This window comes from Schistocerca nitens, chromosome 7, assembly GCF_023898315.1.
Source record: "Schistocerca nitens isolate TAMUIC-IGC-003100 chromosome 7, iqSchNite1.1, whole genome shotgun sequence".
NCBI lineage: Eukaryota > Metazoa > Arthropoda > Insecta > Orthoptera > Acrididae > Schistocerca > Schistocerca nitens.
This window is the reverse complement of record NC_064620.1, coordinates 105,547,733-105,567,451: the sequence shown is the minus strand read 5'-3', so window position 1 is coordinate 105,567,451 and position 19,719 is coordinate 105,547,733. Positions and strand designations below refer to the sequence as shown.

Sequence of the window (19,719 nt, the reverse complement as noted above, 5' to 3'; positions counted from 1 at the left end):
TGCATTCTGTACCACAGTTAAGTCATTTGTAAAAAGTTTGACTAAGCGTATTTCGAGCTTTAGTACGCTTTCCGTACTCATAACGATTTTAGTTTCAGTGCTTTCTATAATCGCTTGGAGCTCTGGTTCTTTACCAATACAGCTACGGTAATTTACAACTGCAATAGCGAGTTTTCGTAGACCTACTTTCCTTTTTTTGTCCTGCAATTTTGTCAGTTATACATGAGCAGAATTAGTCCCTGGAAATTATATATTTCAATTGTGAATAGTTTCTGTCGACTCTAACGAACTTTCTCACGGCGTACACTGTTATCACATATTTGGAAACTGTCACAAGTCAACGCGACTGGGTTTCCCTTTCGATCGGGTTGTGGTCTCAGATTACGGAGCGATAAGAAAGATAGCGGACGCAGGATATGAAAGGTACTAAAGTCTGAGAAAAGTGCCAACTTCCAGCCAAGTCTGCAAAAGAAGAACACACGGGTCAGTTCTCTGAGCTCATCGGTTTTGTCTTTAGCGGTAAGTTCTGAGATTAGCTACTTGCTGTGACGAGAAGAGATGAAATGTGCGCCTTGAATAAGCACGAAGACATTTTTATGTCGGTTTCATTAGTAATTTAATCTTTGAACTAAACTTATATCTTTCAGCATTTTCTGCGCACTGGACACCACAATCTTTGTATGTGAAAAAGTGGGTCCGTTTGTTTGTATGTTTGTTTGTAATTCATGCAAATCTAGTTTTATTCCGATCTTGATGAAATGTTACACACTTTACCTTCAAAACAAGAGATATATCGCAATGTACATAAAATTTTATAATCTGTTTTGATACATGTATGTTGTTGTTGTGGGGGTTCAGTCCAAAGACTAGTTTGATGCAACTCTCCAGGCTACTCTATCCTGTGCAAGCCTCTTCGAGTACCTACTGCAGCCTAAAGCCTTCTGAATCTGCTTAGTGTATTTATTTCTTGGTCCCCCTCTACGATTTTTACCCTCTACACTGCCCTCCAATACTAAATTGGTGATCCCTTCATGCCTCAGAACATGTCCTACCAACCGATCCCTTCTTCTAGTCAAGTTGTGCCACAAATTTCTCTTCTCCCCAATTCTGTTCAATACCTCCTCATTAGTTATGTGATCTACCCATCTAGTCTTTAGCATTCTTCTGTAGCACCACATTTCGAGAGCTTCTATTCTCTTCTTGTCTAAACTATTTATCGTCCACGTTTTACCTCCATACATGGCTACACACCATACAAATACTTTCAGAAACGACTTCCTCACACTTAAATCTATACTCGATGTTAACAAATTTCTCTTCTTCAGAAACGCTTTCCTTGCCATTGCCAGTCTACATTTTATATCCTCTCTATTTCGACCATCATCACTTATTTTGCTCCCCAAATAGTAAAATTCATTTACTACTTTAAGCGTCTCATTTTCTAATCTAATTCCCCCAGCATCACCCGGTTTAATTCGACTACATTCCATTATCCTCGTTTTTCTTTTGTTGATGTTCATCTTATATCCTCCTTTCAAGACACTGTCAATTCCGTTCAGCTGCTCTTCCAGGTCCTTTACTGTGTCTCATAGAATTACAGTGTCATCGGCGAACCTCAAAGTTTTTATTTCTTCTCCATGGATTTTAATTCCTACTTTGATTTTTCTTTTGTTTCCTTTACTGCTTGCTCAACATACAGATTGAATAACATCGGGGATAGGCTACAACCCTGTCTCACTCCTTTCCCAACCACTGCTTCCCTTTCATGCCGCTCGAGTCTTATAACTGCCATCTGGTTTCTGTACAAATTGTAAATAGCCTTTCGCTGCCTGTATTTTACCCCTGACACCTTCAGAATTTGAAAGAGAATATTCCAGTTAACGTTGTCAAAAGCTTTCTCTAAGTCTACAAATGATAGAAACGTAGGTTTGCCTTAATCTACTTTCTAAGATAAGTCGTAGATTCAGTATTGCCTCACGTGTTCCAACATTTCTGCGGAATCCAAACTGATCTTCCCTTAAGTCGGCTTCTACCAGTTTTTCCATTCGTCTGTAAAGAATTCGTGTTAGTATTTTGCAACCGTGGCTTATTACACTGATAGTTAGGTAATTTTCACATCTGTCAACACCTACTTTCTTTGGGATTGGAATTATTATATTCTTCTTGAAGTCTGAGGGTATTTTGCATGTCTCATACATCTTGCTCACTAGATGGTAGAGTTTTGTTAGGTCTGGCTCTCCCGAGGCTGTCAGTAGTTATAATGGAATGTTGTCTACTCCCAGGGCCTTGTTTCGACTTAGGTCTTCCAGTGCTCTGCCAAACTCTCCACGCAGTATCATATCTCCTATTTCATCTTAATCTACATTCTCTTCCATTTCTATAATATTGTCCTCAAGAATATCGCCCTTGTATAGACCCTCTATATACTCCTTCCATCTTTCTGCTTTCCCTTCTTTGCTTTGAACTGGGTTTCCATCTGGGCTCTTGATATTCAAGCAAGTGGTTCTCTTTTCTCCAAAGGTCTCTTTAATTTTCCTGTAGGCAGTATCTATCTTACCCCTAATGATATGCGCTTCTACATCCTTACATTTGTCCCCTAGCCATCCCTGCTTAGCCATTTTACGCTTCCTGTCGATCTCATTTTTGAGACGTTTGTATTCCTTTTTGCCTGCTTCATTTACTGCATTTTTATATTTTCTCCTTTCATCAATTAAATTCAATATCTCTTCTGTCACCCAAGGATTTCTATTAGCCCTCGTCTTTTTACCTATTTCATCCTTTGCTACCTTCACTATTTCATCTCCCAAGGCTACCCATTCTTCTTCTACTGTATTTCTTTCCCCCATACTTGTCAATAGTTTCCTAATGCTCTCCCTGAAGCTCTCTACAACCTTTGGTTCTTTCAGTTTATCCAGGTCCCATCTCCTCAAATTCCCACCTTTTTGCAGTTTCTTCAGTTTTAATCTACAGTTCATAACCAATAGATTGTGATCGGAGTCTACATATGCCCCTGGAAATGTCTTACAATTTAAAACCTGCTTCCTTAATCTCTGCCTTACCATTATATAATCTATCTGAGACCTTCCAGTATCTCCAGGCTTCTTCCATGTATTCAACCTTCTTTTATGATTCTTGAACCAAGTGTTAGCTATGATTAAGTTATGCTCTGTGCAAAATTCCATACTCCCATTCCATATTCACCTTCTACGTTTCCTCTCTTCCTTTTCCGACTATCGAGTTCCAGTCACCCATGACTATTAAATTTTCGTCTACCTTCACTGTATGAGTAATTTCTTTTATCTCATCATACATTTCATCAATCTCTTCGTCGTCTGCGGAGCTAGTTGGCATATAAACTTGTATTACTGTGGTAGGCGTGGGCTTCGTATCTATATTGGCCACAATAATGCGTTCACTATGCTGTTTGTAGTAGCTTACCCGCATTCCTACTCTCCTATTGATTATTAAACCTACTCCTTCATTACCCCTATTTGACTTTGTATTTATAACCCTGTATTCATCTGACCAGAAGTCTTGTTCCTCCTGCCACCGAACTTCACTAATTCCCACTATATCTAACTTTAACCTCTCCATTTCCCTTTTTAAATTTTCTAACCTACCTGCTCGATTAAGGGATCTGACATTCCACGCTCTGATCCGTAGTACGCCAGTTTTCTTTCTCACGATAACAACGTCCTCCTGAATAGTCCCCGCCCGGATATCCGAATGGGAGACTATTTTACCTCCGGAATATTTTATCCAAGAGGAAGCCATCATCATTTAACCATACAGTATAGCTGCATGCCCTCGGGAAAAATTACAGCTGTAGTTTCCCCTTGCTTTCAGCTGTTCGCAGTACCAACACAGCAAGGGCGTTTTGGTTAGTGTACAAGGCCAGATCAGTCAATCGTCCAGACTGTTGCCCTTGCAGCTACTGAAAAGGCTGCTGCCCCTCCTCAGGAACGACACGTTTGTATGGCCTCTCAACAGATAGCCCTCTGTTGTGGTTGCATCTACAGTACGGTTATTTGTATCGCTGAGGCACGCAAGCCTCCCCACCTACGGCAAGGTCCATGGTTCATGGGGATATATATATCCCCATGAACAATATACATAACTTTTAGAGCTTGCAGATCGGTTTTCAAATGGTCCAGTAAGGATGAATAATATGCACTGGGTGCAATAGCTTTATTCTTTTTCCAGATAGTCGATGAGGATTATCGCTTGTGAATCACAAAAGACAGTCGCCATAACCTTTCCGGCCGAAGGAATGGTCTTCGCCTTTTTTTGTGTAGATTCTCCCTTGGTAACCCATTGTTTAGATTGTTGTTTGCTCTCAGGAGTATAGTAATGTATCCATGTTTCATCTACACTGACGAAACAATGCTTTAAGTCCTGCGGATTCTTCCTGAACAGCTGCAAACCATCCTTGCAACACTTCACACGATTTCGTTTTTGGTCAAGCGTGAGCAATAGCGGAACCCATTTTGCGGATAGCTTTCTCATGTCCAAATGTTTATGCAAAATATTATGTACCCGTTCATTCGAGATGACCCAGCACTAGCAATCTCACGCACCTTAACTCTTCTGTCTTCCATCACTTTATCATGGATTTTATCAATGATTTCTGGAGTCGTAACCTCCACAGGGCGTCCAGAATGTTCAGCATCGCTTGTGCTCATATGGCCACTCCGAAAAGTTTGAAACCATTTATAAACTGTTCTAATCGAATGTGCAGAGTCACCCTAAAATTAGCAAGCTTCTCTTTAATCTCCTGGGGTATTTTGTCTTTCATATAGTAATGTTTAATAACCACGCGAAATTCTTTTTCGTCCATTTTTTTGACATTAACTCGACTACCTTGATTCACACGAATGCCAAACACAAAGAAATAGACCAATATGGCTGACTTGGTGTGCATTCTTTCCAAAGTTGCTACTAACTAAACATGACCTCGATACGCGCCGGTGGTGCCATCTATCGAACTTTGCACGGACTTCTCAAACACCCCTCGTATATATACGAAGTTTGGAACTTTAATAGTGGCAACTATTTATTTACAGCTCGTACAAAACAGATACATGTTTCAAAGTTTTACCGACCTTCAAAGTAGTCACCAGCACTGTGTATGACCCTTTGCCAGCGATGTGGAAGTCGTAGGATGCTCTTAGCAGTGCCAGTTGTGTTGACAGTTCGAGCGGCGCGGCCTACTGCCCGACGAATTTGTAGCAGTTCTGAAGAGAATGCCATGAAGTGTTTCCTTCAGTTTCGAAATCGAGTTGGGCTTAAGTCAGGGGAGTGAAGTAGGTGGTATAACACTTAGCAGCCCCATCAGTCAAACAAATCAGTAACAGCTTGCACTGTACGTGCTTGAGCATTGTCCTGCAAGATGATGGTCAGGTCCTGCAAAAAGTGGCATCACTTCTTTCTCTAAGCTGGTCGCAGGTGTTACAAAAATGAACAGCATAGAGACAGAAATGATGACACTTTCTGCGCGATCTGACCGTCATTTTGCAGAAAAATGCTCAAGCACGCACGGTGCAAGCAGTTACTGGTTTGTTTCAGTGGTGGGGCTGCTAGCCGGCCGAAGTGGCCGTGCGGTTAAAGGCGCTGCAGTCTGGAACCGCAAGACCGCTATGGTCGCAGGTTCGAATCCTGCCTCGTGCATGGATGTTTGTGATGTCCTTAGGTTAGGTAGGTTTAACTAGTTCTAAGTTCTAGGGGACTAATGACCTCAGCAGTTGAGTCCCATAGTGCTCAGAGCCATTTGGAGCTGCTAAGTTCCATACCACCTACTGCACTCCCCTGACTTAAGCCCTCGTAGGCTCAACTCGTTTTCTAAACTGAAGGAAATACTTCACGGCATTCACTTCAGAACTGCCACAAATTCGCCGGGCAATAGACCGCGCCGCTCGAGCTGTCGACACAACTGGCACTCCTGAGAGTATCCTACGACTTCCACATCGCTGGCAACGGGTTATACACAATGCTCGTGACTACTTTAAAGGTCAGAAATATTTTGAAACACGTATCGCTTTTGTACGAGCTGTAAATAAATAGCTGCCACTATTAAAGTTCCAACCCTCATATATATATATATATATATATATATATATATATATATATATGTGTGTGTGTGTGTGTGTGTGTGTGTGTGTGTGTGTGTGTGAGTGTTTGTGTGTAGGTGTGTTTGTTAAAAATATATAACCTGTTGTTGTTGTGGTCTTCAGTCCTGAGACTGGTTTGATGCAGCTCTCCATGCTACTCTATCCTGTGCAAGCTTCTTCATCTCCCAGTACCTACTGCAACCTATATCCTTCTGAATCTGCTTAGTGTATTCATCTCTTGGTCTCCCTCTACGATTTTTACCCTCCACGCTGCCCTCTAATGCTAAATTTGTGATCCCTTGATGCCTCAGAACATGTCCTACCAACCGGTCCCTTCTTCTCGTCAAGTTGTGCCACAAACTCCTCTTCTCCCCAATTCTATTCAATACCTCCTCATTAGTTATGTGATCTACCCATCTAATCTTCAGCATTCTTCTGTAGCACCACATTTCGAAAGCTTCTATTCTCCTCCTGTCCGAACTATTTATCGTCCATGTTACACTTCCATACATGGCTACACTCCATACAAATACTTTCAGAAACGACTTCCTGACACTTAAATCTATACTCGATGTTAACATATTTTTCTTATATATAACCTATGTCCACCCAAATGTTTGATATTCAGATGAAACAATGAATGATGAATATTAATGAAAAATTAAATGCCTAAAAACGAAATATATTGTGGTGCTGAATGTAATTTCTATCTCGAGAATAAATTACCGTGCTAATACTCGCCTTGGAGTCAGTACCATCACGCTTTACTAGATCGCAGGACTAGCGAAAGCTCGATAATTTGACAGAAACAGATTACGAACTCTAATTTGTTGATTAATTGCTGTAGTTAAGTACGAGGGTTGCCCAGGAAGTAACGCATGGCATTTTTTTCCCCAAAGATTCTTTATTGAAGAAAAAAATGAAATGATCGTGAGGCATTGTTGGCTAGGAGGCCCCTTCAGGGAAGTTCGGCCGCCAAGTGCAACTCTTATTTAAGTCGACGCCACATTGGGCGACTTGGGTGCCGGTGATGAGGATGAAATGATGATGTGGACAACACAGCACCCAGTCCACGAAAAAATCTCCAATCCTGCCGGGAATCAAACCCGGGCCCACTGCATGGGAGGCAAGCACGTTATCACTCAGCTAAGCAGGCGGATTTTATTGAACATAATGAGAATTACACACACGAAAGCACGGAGTTTCATCTACACAACATAGTTTTCCACGTTATGTCCATCCCGTTCTATTGCTTTCCTCCAGCGTGAAACAGGGGCGTGTATGCCCTGTCGGTATCAATCCTTGCCCTGGAGGCAGAGCCAGTACTTCACTATGTGAATCACCTTCTCCTCGTCCTCAAAATGTCTTCCACGAACGCTGCGCGGTGTAGCCGCGTGGTCTAGGGTGCCTTGCCACGGCTCGCGCGACTCCCCCCTCCATCTGGCATGTGTGTGTGTGTGTGTGTTGTCCTTAGCGTAACTTTGTTTTAAGTTAGATTAAGTAGTGTGTCAGCTTAGGGACCGATACCTCAGCAGTTTGGTCCCATAGGAACTTACCACAAAATTCAATTTTCTTCCACGAATGGCATCCTTTAATGGCCCAAACAAATGGAAGTCCGAGGGGGCTAGGTCAGTTGTGTCAGGTGTGACAGCCGTAGGTGGTCTCCCCGACCGCTGCAAATTGTGGAGCTCCGCCGAACCGCCTTCTGATGACACCACCATCCGTGCCTAGCGACTATCTGTGCTGCTGTAGACAGCATACGCTCCATAGACTTTGCACAAGCGTTCGTGACTATTCCCCACAGTTTCTTTCTCTGCAGTGAGAAATTCAATGACGGCACGTTGCTTGTAACGTACATCATCTACGGGCGCCATTTTGAAATAGTCCCGCAGCTACGCTATCTGTCGGAAGTGACGGAAACTTGGCGTACTCACTCAGGAGACTTCAAATAATACATACGTAACGTTTCGCATTCGTGGCATTCTTTTAGGATGAGAAAAAAAAAGGCGGTGCGTTACTTTCTGGGCAGCCCTCGTATGACATCTACCCTAGAAGATATTTTAGTCCGTGTTTCACAGTTATTTCTTTTATTAAAATCCTCAGTCCTGTACAAACGCCAAGGCTGATCGTGGATATAGTACCAACAAAAGTCACCCAAGGCACAGGGCCAATCACTTTGTGTGGCCGGCATTAAACATCCTGGGCAGCGCTGGGCACTGCATTTAGAGATGGAACAGGACTCTGAGTACTATGCAAAACTTCTGCAATTCTGACAAGCATTCGGAAGCACAAGGTGACCCAAAGGTATGTTAACATTTGAAAGTTGAAGAGTCACGGAATGGTGTAGGTAGAGACGTAAAAATTGATACACGTGCTTGAAATGATATGGGGTTTTATTGAACACAAAATAGTGCACAAAATGACCAACAGATGGTGCTTCATATGTTACAAGAGCAATAACGGGCAAAACAATTAATTTTTAGCAAAGGCGATGTTCTTTATAACAAATGCCCTACACGTGTTTGAAATGACATGGGATTTTATTGAAATCAAAAAGTTCGCAAAATGATCAAAAGATAACGCTTTATATGATTCAAGAGCAATAATTAGCAAAACGATTAATTTTTAGTAAAGGCAATGTTCTTTATAACAAATGCTCAACACGTCGGCCGTCATTCATCAACAATACCTGTAGTCGTGGGACAATGACGTGAACAGCACTGTACAGTGTATCAGAAGGTGTGATGATAAACTGCCGTCGGATGATGTCTTCTAGGCGCTGCAGTCTGGAGCCGAGCGACCGCTACGGTCGCAGGTTCGAATCCTGCCTCGGGTGTGGATGTGTGTGATGTCCTTAGGTTACTTAGGTTTAATTAGTTCTAAGTTCTAGGCGACTGATGACCTCAGAAGTTAAGTCGCATAGTGCTCAGAGCCATTTGATGTCTTCTAGCATCCCTAATGAGGTCCGACGATTATGGTAGAACTGCGAGTTCAGGTAACTCCACTAGCAATAATCACTCAGATTGAAATCTGATGACTGGGAGGACAAACATGGTGGAAGCGGCGGCTCAGCACGCGATCCTCGCCAAATCATGAACGCAAGAGATCTTTCACACATGTGTAGCAAAATGTGGTGGAGCGCCATCCTGCATAAAAGTCGTACCTTCCAGCATGTGTTTATCACCCGGGCTAGAGATGATCTAATTCTGTATCATATCGGCGTACTTTGCACCCATCGCATTGACACTTTGAAAAGTAGCACCCCTTCCCCCCCTCCGATTTCCTCAAAGAAAAAGGTTCCGATCACAATTGATATGGTAAATCCACTTCACACCGTGACTTTCTCGTCCTGTAATGGCCTTCGCTTGAAAGTTCTAATATTTTAGGTAGTCCAAATTCTGCAGTTGTGGGTGTTGACAGTCCCTCAGAACGTAAAATGGGCTTCGTCGGTCCACAACACGTTAGACAACTAATCGTAATCTTCCCCCGTTTTTTGAGGTGCCCACACCGCAAATGCTCTCCGCGTCACAAAATCAGTGACTAATAGTTTATGATGACGCCGGATTTCCTAGGGATATCATTGGTGGATACTCCTTAAATCTCTCCAAATAGTAGTGTGTGGAATGCCGGTGCAACGTGTGGCTTCACGAATGCTGACTTCATCGTGCGGAGATGAACCTGCTAATGTCTTCATTTCTTCCTGAGGTGTCCCAGCGACACTAGCACTTGTGTCTGGTCGCCCACTACGGGGACAATCGTCTGAACAAGCCGTGGTTTCGAATTTTGTTATCTTTTTCTTCACAGCAATATTTACCACAGGACCTTTATCCGTTCGACAGCAATATTTACCAGAGGACCTTTATCCGTTCGTTCAAAATGGCTCTGAGCACTATGGGACTTAAGTTCTGAGGTCATCAGTACCCTAGAATTTAGAACTACTTAAACCTAACTAACCTAAGGACATCGCACTCATCCATGCCCGAGGTAGGATTCGAACCTGCCACCGTAGCGGTTGCGCGGATCCAGAATGAAGCGCCTAGAACCGCTCGGCCACACCGGCAGGCTTTATCCGTTCGAATACCCTTCTTATGGCGATAGGATCAAAAATCTGCAGTATTATCCATTCTGATAGTTAAGCTTCACTAAAAGTGCCTTTTCTGATACAGTCAACATGCCGCGATTGCTCGCGCTTCTGACCCCCGTCTCATTACAGCTCATTTTATACAGGACTCTCACGCTGCGTCTCTGACATGTTGCTGTCTAGCGCCATCTGTTGGCCAGTTTTTAAACCCATTTTTGATTTTAATAAAATCTCATGAAATTTCAGGCTTGTGTGTAAATTTTTACCTCTTTACCTACATTATTCCGTGAATTAGTGCATTTTCAAATGTTAACAGACTTTTGGGTCATAAACGGAACATCATTATATGTGGCAGTATTGTTTAGCGTTTTGTCAGTTCACTTCGCATCACTACGGGAGATCAGTAAAATTATGGAAATGACACCAGGCCAGCCAAATAGTGCTCCAAGTAACCAAATAGCGGAAAGTTTTGTAGAAATTTTTTTGACAAGTTTTCTGTTTGTTTTCGAGGGTGCTGACTCCGAATTTTCAAAAAATGTTCAAATGTGTGTGAAATCTTATGGGACTTAACTGCTAAGGTCATCAGTCCCAAAGCTTACACACTACTTAACCTAAATTATCCTAAGGACAAACACACACACCCATGCCCGAGGGAGTGCTCGAATCTCCGCCGGGACCAGCAGCACAGTGCATGACTGCAGCGCCGAATTTTCGGTCCGGAAACAGGTCAAAAATGGAAAAAACCTTGAGGTTTGGAACAGTTCAGTGTCGGTTAGAACGTCAGTGTGACAGCAACTTGCGTTCCTGCTGCAGATGAGGCGAATGCACCGTTCGTTTGTGAATTATTTTTTACGAGCTTCAAAGAGGAGCTACTTATTTTTAGTTATCTGTGTGGTTGCTTGTTTAGTTTCTTAACTTATTGCATATTTGAATGTCTACTAGTCACAGTTTTTCATTTTAATGGCAGTGTAATGTAAAGTTCCGTCACTATTATAGAGCCTCTTGTCGTACAGGTTGCGTTTATTTCACTTAGAACAGCTCAGATCAGTGTCAGTTACACCGTGAGAGAGCAACACCTTGCGTTCTTTTAGAGAAACACTATTGAGAAACCTTCACTTAAAACTTCCAGATCGACAGGCCGTGGTCGATGTATAAAACTCTCCCCTGACGTTTCATCTCCGACTGCGGGTGACATCCTCCGAGGTAGCGGCAAATGGCAAACAGAACTCGAGGAAGCGCTGATTACATAGGCAGTGCAGGGAGCGCCACTGTCCATCACGTGGCGTCGACTATAAGAATGTCTCTGGTAATAGCAACATTCTAAATTAAAAGTCATCTCGTCACGCTTCCACTGCAACGCTGACATCCAAATTTTATCCAGTTAACACCTTCCTCTTTCCTGTTAAAATTATTCCGGTGTTTATCAGGAAACAGGAAGGTGTTGAGCTGCATAAAATTTGTATGTCAGCGTGACGATCGATTACTTTCAATTGAGAATGTTGGAATGAACAGAGACAGTCTCATAGTAGACGCCACGTGATGGACAGTGGCGGCCCTCTGCACTGCCTATATAAACAGCGCTTCCTCGAGTTCTCTTTGCAGTTCGCCGCTTCACCTCGGAGGATGTCTCCCACAGTCGAATACGAAACGTCAGGGGAGAGTTTTATACATCGACCATGCCCTATCAGCCCGGAAGCTTTAAGTGAAGGCAATACTAGCCGTGAAAGCCTACATTGTAACTAATGAGAAAATTTAAAGAACCGACATTTGAAGGTAACTGCCGAACGGTTCTACTGCCGCCAACGTACATTGCGAAATTAGGGCTTACACATAGGGATTCGGACAGTCGTTTTTTCCTCGCTCTATTTGTGAGTGGACAGGAAAGGAAATGACAAGTTGTGGTGCAGGGTGCTCTGCACCATGCACCTAATGGTAACTTGCGGAGTATCTACATAGATGTATATGTAGATGCGTTCCTGCTGCAGATAAGGGGAGTACACTGTTCGTTTGTGAATTATTTTTACGAGCTTCAAATAGGAGCGACTTATTTTCACTTATCTGTGTGCTTCTTGGTTAATTTTTTAAATTTCTTGCATGTTTGTGTGTTTACTAGGCGCAATCTAGCGTTCTAATAACAGTTCAGAGTTTTGTGGTCTTTAGTATGGATGGGGACTGTGAATGCTGTATTCAGATGCGAGCTAGGTTCATTATCCTTCGTTCACAGCGCCAGGCAGTTTTGACTTCAGTCACACAACTTGAGGCTGCTGCCAATGGGCTCCTCTGTAGGGGACCAGACGTGGGAATCTGAGGGACACTGAGCATGTCCCACATGCCCTGAACTGTTCGCTACTGAGGATGATCCCTCACCTGTCGCCAAGTATGAGGTCATTCCAAGGTGTGGCAGGCAGTGGAAGGCTTTCTTGGGGGCTAATTGGAGAGCCTCCCCAGTTTGTCTGCCGAAAAGGTTTCAGGCGCTATCTGTTGCTGACAAAGTTTCTGAGCCAGATGCAGTCACTGTTCCACAGGGAGCCTCTCGCCCTGCAAAGGCTGAGCATGCAAATAGAGTGGATTTATTGGCAGCTGGGAGCTCCGACATTAGGCGTGTAATGGGACCCCTTAGGGACATGGCTGTCAAGGAGGGGAAGGAACCCAGTGTGCACTCAGTGTGCATACTGGGAGGAGTCATTTCAAATGTAGAAAGGCTGCATCCAGATACCATGAAGAGCACACAGCACAGCCAGCTGCAGGTGGTGGCACATGTTGGTACTGATGATGTGTGTTGCTTTGGATTGGAAGAGATTCTCTCTGTTTACAGGTAGCTAGCTCAAGTGGTAAAGGTTGCCAGTATTGCTTGCGAGATGAAGGTAGAGCTTATCATCTGTAGCATGGTTGACATAACCAACTTTGGTTCTTTGGTAAAGAGTCGATTGATGGGCCTCAATCAGGTTTTCACACGGTTCTGCGATGTTGTAGGCTGCAGATTTCTCAACCTGCGCCACAGGGCTGAGGGTTTCTGGGTTCCACTTAATAGGTCAGAGATCGACTATGCACAGGAAATGGCTACATGGGTTGTGGGGCTGTGTGCAGGGGACTGGCCGCTTTTTGGGTAGGAGGGTTTCGGGAACCTACAGAAATGATATTAGTCTAAAAGGGTGGAGGTCAAACACAGGAAGGTAGATGTAGAAACAGTCAGTATTGTAGTTCGAAAATGTCGAAGCTGTGTTGGAAAAGAACCGGAGATGCAAGTGCTAATGGAAAACACTGAAGATTAAATCGTTACAGTTCCAGAAAGCTGGCTAAAGCAGGAAATAAGTTCAGCCAAAATTTTTACAAAATTTTGTTCAGAAAGGATAGATTAAATACAGCGACTGGTGAAGTGTTCATTGCTGTCAGAACTAGTTTACCTTCAATGAAACAGAAGTTGACAGTTCCTGTGAGTTAGTACAAGTAGAGGTTACATTTGACAACGAGAATAAATTAATAATTGATTCCTTTTACCGCCCCCCCCCCTCCGCCCCCCCCCCCCCCCCCGAGTCAGATCATATAGATGCTAAACAGTTCAAAGAAAACTAGTCTCATGTCTCATTTCAAATAGGCATCCCACCCATACAATTACAGTGGGTGGCAACTTCAATCTACCCTCTATACAGGGTGTTACAAAAAGGTACGGCCAAACTTTCAGGAAACATTCCTCACACACAAATAAAGAAAAGATGTTATGTGGACATGTGTCCGGAAACGCTTAATTTCCATGTTAGAGCTCATTTTAGTTTCGTCAGTATGTACTGTACTTCCTCGATTCACCGCCAGTTGGCCCAATTGAAGGAAGGTAATGTTCACTTCGGTGCCTGTGTTGACATGCGACTCATTGCTCTACAGTGCTAGCATCAAGCACATCAGTACGTAGCATCAACAGGTTAGTGTTCTTCCACCTACGCTCAATGGAGCACGTTATCATGATTTCATACGGGATACTCTACCTGTGCTGCTAGAATATGTGCCTTTACAAGTACGACACAACATGTGGTTCATGCACGATGGAGCTCCTGCACATTTCAGTCGAAGTGTTCGTACGCTTCTCAACAACAGAATCGTTGACCGATGGATTGGTAGAGGCGGACCAATTCCACGACCTCCACGCTCTCCTGACCTCAACCCTCTTGACTTTCATTTATGTGGGCATTTGAAAGCTCTTGTCTACGCAACCCCGGTACCAAATGTAGAGACTCTTCGTGCTCGTTTTGTGGACGGCTGTGATACAATACGCCATTCTCCAGGGCTGCACCAGCGCATCAGGGATTCCATGCGACGGAGGGTGGATGCATGTATCCTCGCTAACGGAGGACATTTTGAACGTTTCCTGTAATAAAGTGTTTGAAGTCACACTGGTACGTTCTGTTGCTGTGTGTTTCCATTCCATGATTAATGTGATTTGAAGATAAGTAATAAAATGAGCTCTAACATGGAAAGTAGTCGTTTCTGGACACATGTCCACATAACATATTTTCTTTCTTTGTGTGTGAGGAATGTTTCCTGAAAGTTTGGCCGTACCTTTTTGTAACACCCTGTTTATTGACGAAAATTCATGTTTCAAGTCGGTGGTATACATGAAACGTCGTCTGAAACCACACTGTATGCGTTCACAGAAAATTATTTTGAACAATTAGTTTAGGAGCCTACCCAAAGCGTAAATGTTTGCGAAAACATATTCACCTCTGGGCAACAAATAATCCTGAGCAGATAGAGAGCATTACGATGGATATAGGGATTAGTGGACACACACCTGTTGTAACGAGACTGAATACTTAATATGCAAACCCACCAAAATAACCGCGAAACACATCTGTTAAAAAAGCAGATAAAAATTCGATCGATGCCTTCCTCATAGACAGTCTCAACTCCTTCCAGTTTGATTAGGTAACCGTAGACCAGATGCGGTTTGAATTCAAAGAAATAGTGTCGACTACATTTGAAACATATATACCAAATATATGAAAAAGATATGGTACTGATCTCCCGTAATACACCACAAGTCAGAACATTGTTGCAGAAGCAACGAAAAAAAACATGCCATATTTAAAAGAACTCGAAACACCAAAGACGGGCGAGTTTTACAGAAGCTCGAAATTTAGCGCGAACTTCAGTTTCACAACGTAACTTGGTCTAGAAATCCAGCAGAAAAGCCCAAGCGACTCTCGTCGTATGTAAAGTACACTAGCGGCCAGATACGATCAATACCTCCACTGCGTGACAACAATGTTAACATGACAGATGATAGTGTCACTGAAGCGGAGTTTTTCTTAAATTTCCTTCACCACAGAGAACGGAGTAAATATCCCAGAATTCGAAACCAGAACAACTGTGAACAAGAGTAATAATAGAAATCAGAGCTCGCACAGAAATATTTAAGTGTCTGTTTTTCCCAAACGCTGTTCGACGGTGGAACGGTAGAAAAATAGCTTGAAGATGGTTCGATGAACCGTCTGCCAGGCACTTAATTGTGAATTGCAGAGTAGTCATGTAGAGGTAGATATACATTAGACTAATTACTACATGCACAGAGATGCTTAAACAATCATTCTTCCCATTCTGCTGAAGAGAACGAAACGGAAAGAAGCTGTAATATCTGTTACAATGGGAAGTGCTATCCTCCATGAAATTCACAGTGGTTTCCACAGATATGTAGATGCAGAGCAGTAAAACATGGTTCCAAGATCCCACAAACACTGCATCCATTCAACTGACTGAAAGAGTGGGCTGTTATTGCAGTTTTATATTAGGATACTAAACACCACAGGAAAGACACGATAGAGACAATTAACACAATTTGTGCATTCAGCTGAGTTATAGCGTGACAGTATTTTAGGGTGCTGCTAAGCTAGGTTGCCCTTGTGAAAACCTATCTTACACATTGTATGTGATGTACAGGTAAGTAGCGCTGTTGGCGCTAATGATTCAAGAAAGTAGTCTATGCCAGTCACTGTGGTTCTTGATAGCAGCCACAAACAACCGTATACTAGAAGTACTAAATGAAATCAGCAGCCATTACAGCATCAGCTAGCACCAATACTGCTACAGTGCCCACCAGGACCACTAAAAACTTTTTTTAAAAATCTGTTATTAGCAAGGGTGTCATTTGCTGGGTTTCGTCCTATGTCATCACATTTATCTTTGAACGATCAAAGAGTGGAAATTGAGGATAGATTATATCTTGGAGTCAACTATAGCCATTTACAAATGCATTAGTATTCAGGAATGTGGCAGCTATTGACATGTTTATCACATTGATATGTGTGTTTATTTCTTGGCATAATTGTGTAGGGATCTTTCTTAAAACATGTGTAGTGTCTGATGATTGTTGTGGAAAACTGAACAATGCAGTTTTGAACATTATTTAGGGTGTTCTGTTGCTGTTGCTGCAACAGCAAGATGAGCATATTTACTAGAACAAACATTAGTCACATTACCCAACATGTTATTCTAAATACCTTCCTGCCCAACATAACTTCTGGGCTTGTGCGTGTCATACAAATGATATGTTGAACGTAATACAGGAAAAAAAAGATTTTTCAATTTTAAAGAAGATTGTAGACTACATAACGATACTATACACTAGAAAGAAATGGATTTCTAGCCTGATAAATATCATTTGATTAGAAGAAGCTTATGACAGAATATGTAATAAAACCATACAGAACAGATTCCGTTATCTACTTTCCTATGGACTATGGAGCTGTTTAAGTTTGAACAATCAAGTTTCTGTGAAAACATCACATCTACTTTTAATACCTTAGCATAGTAATTCCAAATAGCTTGTATTTATATGCATGAAAACTGCATTATTACTCAGATTGTCAATCTAGACCAAGTACAAGAAATTCTGAAAGCAAAGTGGGAAAAAATAAAAAAGCTGAAGTTATCTGCACCTTTGTTCCTACTCATTTGACACTGTAGTCTAATATTAACTCGTGAAGAACCAAAGCTGTAGTATGAGTTCTGTTTCATTTCTGTAGTTAACATGTAAACCAAAATATAAAATTGTGTTTCACAAAGAAAAAGGAATTCCAGTATTATTTCTTTGGCATGTATTTCTTAACCACACTAGATTATTCAGATGATACATCTTTTGCAGCAGACCATCAAACAATGTCTGGTCCTCACCACGATTGGTCACCTCATGATGGGCCCCCTCATGATGGGCCTCCTCATCATGGGCCACCACATGATGGACCACCTCATGATTGGGAACCACATCACGGACCACCACACCATGGACCACCTCATGATGGCCCTCCTCATTTTGGACCCCCACCTCACCATGGACCACATCATGAACCTCCTCCAGAACCTGACTCATGCTGCTGCACAATAATTTGATGCAATTTCTACCACAACTGTTCAACAAAGACTTATGGAATATAAAAAGAAGTAAACATATTCCCTCGATTAGTGATACTACAATTTCTAAAAACTATAATACGACTGTATCACTGAATTTATGGTTTTGAAATGCTGTCTTTGGACATTTATCATAGACATTTGTCAAGAAGTACAGAATATTTTTTATTTTATTTATAATTTTGTATATGCTAATTAAAACTCATGTATGCTAATTACAACCCATTCTTAAATCAAAATTATTATGGCTCTATCAAGATCAACTGGTACTTGAAACTGTGTTTATTGAAATTTTGTAAAGGAAATATCATAAAACTGTGCTAGTAGTTTTGTTACTGACTATTTGTTCAAAGGATATCCCACAATGTCAGGCTATATGATACAAATGAGCAAAATTATTAAAAGGCCAAGCCATTTGAGAATCAACTAAATCTGTAAACTTGTCAATATATTATGAAAAATACTTCATTTCTACATTTGAAAAAAAAAAAGAAACCAACCGAACACACCTTTTCTGACACCCAAAATGTGAACACTGTTAACTTTGACACTTATTGAATCCAGTTGTTACTGTGTTTCACACTTCATATTTTCCTGTAGCTAATACATTTTCCAAGGTCACAAAATAATTGATGAAACCTATGTATTTCATATCCTTTGAAACTGTCTTCAGATCCTTCTGTTAACTAATGACCTTATCCATTCCTCCATTCATCCTATCATAAAGGGGAACCTTCAAGGTTGTTGAACAAGTCAGAGTATAAATAAACAAAACAGAAGCAGCTTTGAGAAATATAATCTTTACGCTCTATTAGTAATACACTGTTTTATGAACCACATAATTAATGATTTGACAAGGTCACAAACCGTACCAACATGATAATTTTTCTTGTTTAGATCAGCCAGGATTTCATTTGTAGGGTATTACGTTACGTTCTCTTTGCAACGTTCTTTACAGTTCCAACCTGAGGGCAATTAACTCATTTTGCTCAGAATAAAGAGTCAGTGGTTTTTTTCGTCAAAGGAAAAATCAGGTATGAAAATCGTTAAATTATAAGACAATTCTGGTCTATGTTTATCTTCAGGAGACGAAATATTTAGTACTGCCAATACACACATAAAAAGTAAAAGTACACAACACTATCCTAGCTTTTGAAATGCCCAAGCATATGCTTTAACTAAAGGCTCAGTGTTTTATGAAAAGAACGTCCTCACTAGAGGTGGGTCTCTCTCATGCTGGGGTCTGAGTTTCCTGCCCTTTCTTTTTAACTTTCCCCAACCTAACCCTTTCTCTTGCTTGAGGATAGAATTTATAGTTCCGAAAGCTAGGATAATGTCAAGTAATTTTAATGTTCTGTTGAAGGTCATATGAACAAAAACTTTTGAAAAGACAAGTGAAACTGACTGGCCACCAAAACTCATTCATTTTTTATGTCGATGCAACTATAAGAATAATTACAATGTGACATATGCAAAAAATAAGAAAACCCAGATATGATAATTATTTACTGAAGATAATAGTAAGTTGCAAAACAAAAAATTATTGCCTGAGCTTTGTTGATTATCATAATTGCGTCCTTGCAAAACACATGCTGTTTACTAACCACTGCATATTGTTTCTACTGAAGCCATAAAAATTTGATTTTGTGCTAAGTCTAATTGTTAGCTGACTAAATTATGAACAGGAAACGTCTTACAACTCCATGTCACTTACAGGTATTTTACTCTATCATCATTTTTCATATTTGAATGATTGATATATCTTTTCAAAACTCCAAATGAAGTAACACCTTTAGTCTTCAGAAGTTGAAAAGAAACACTGGGGAAATAAATGACCAATAACAAGAAAAAAAGAGAGGGGAAAAAAGAAGAATCAATATATCTGGTATGGAAATAGATAGAATGTAGACATTAATTTCAGTTTCACTTATTTTATAGTAAGCCTAGTCACTGTTGCTGAATTATCCATCTTGATAATTTGTTTATCATTAATCAGAGTGTAGCTTTGATTTATGGCTTTACTGTTCAGTGGTACATATGACTTCGATCGACGAAAAAATTGATCAATGACTTGAAGATATGTCATATGTAGATATTGGTATCAACATGATTTTTCAGCTTGAAACGAAACCT

At 41.3% G+C, this 19,719-nt stretch overlaps 1 long non-coding RNA gene across 1 annotated transcript; it reads left to right on the top strand.

The window, feature by feature from the left end:
- Window positions 1-388: 388 nt before the first annotated feature.
- Window positions 389-18,249, top strand: LOC126195004 (uncharacterized). The gene is made up of 2 exons (XR_007538544.1): window positions 389-519; window positions 17,321-18,249. It is a non-coding gene; the product is annotated as an uncharacterized LOC126195004 (long non-coding RNA).
- The last annotated feature ends 1,470 nt before the right edge of the window (window positions 18,250-19,719 follow it).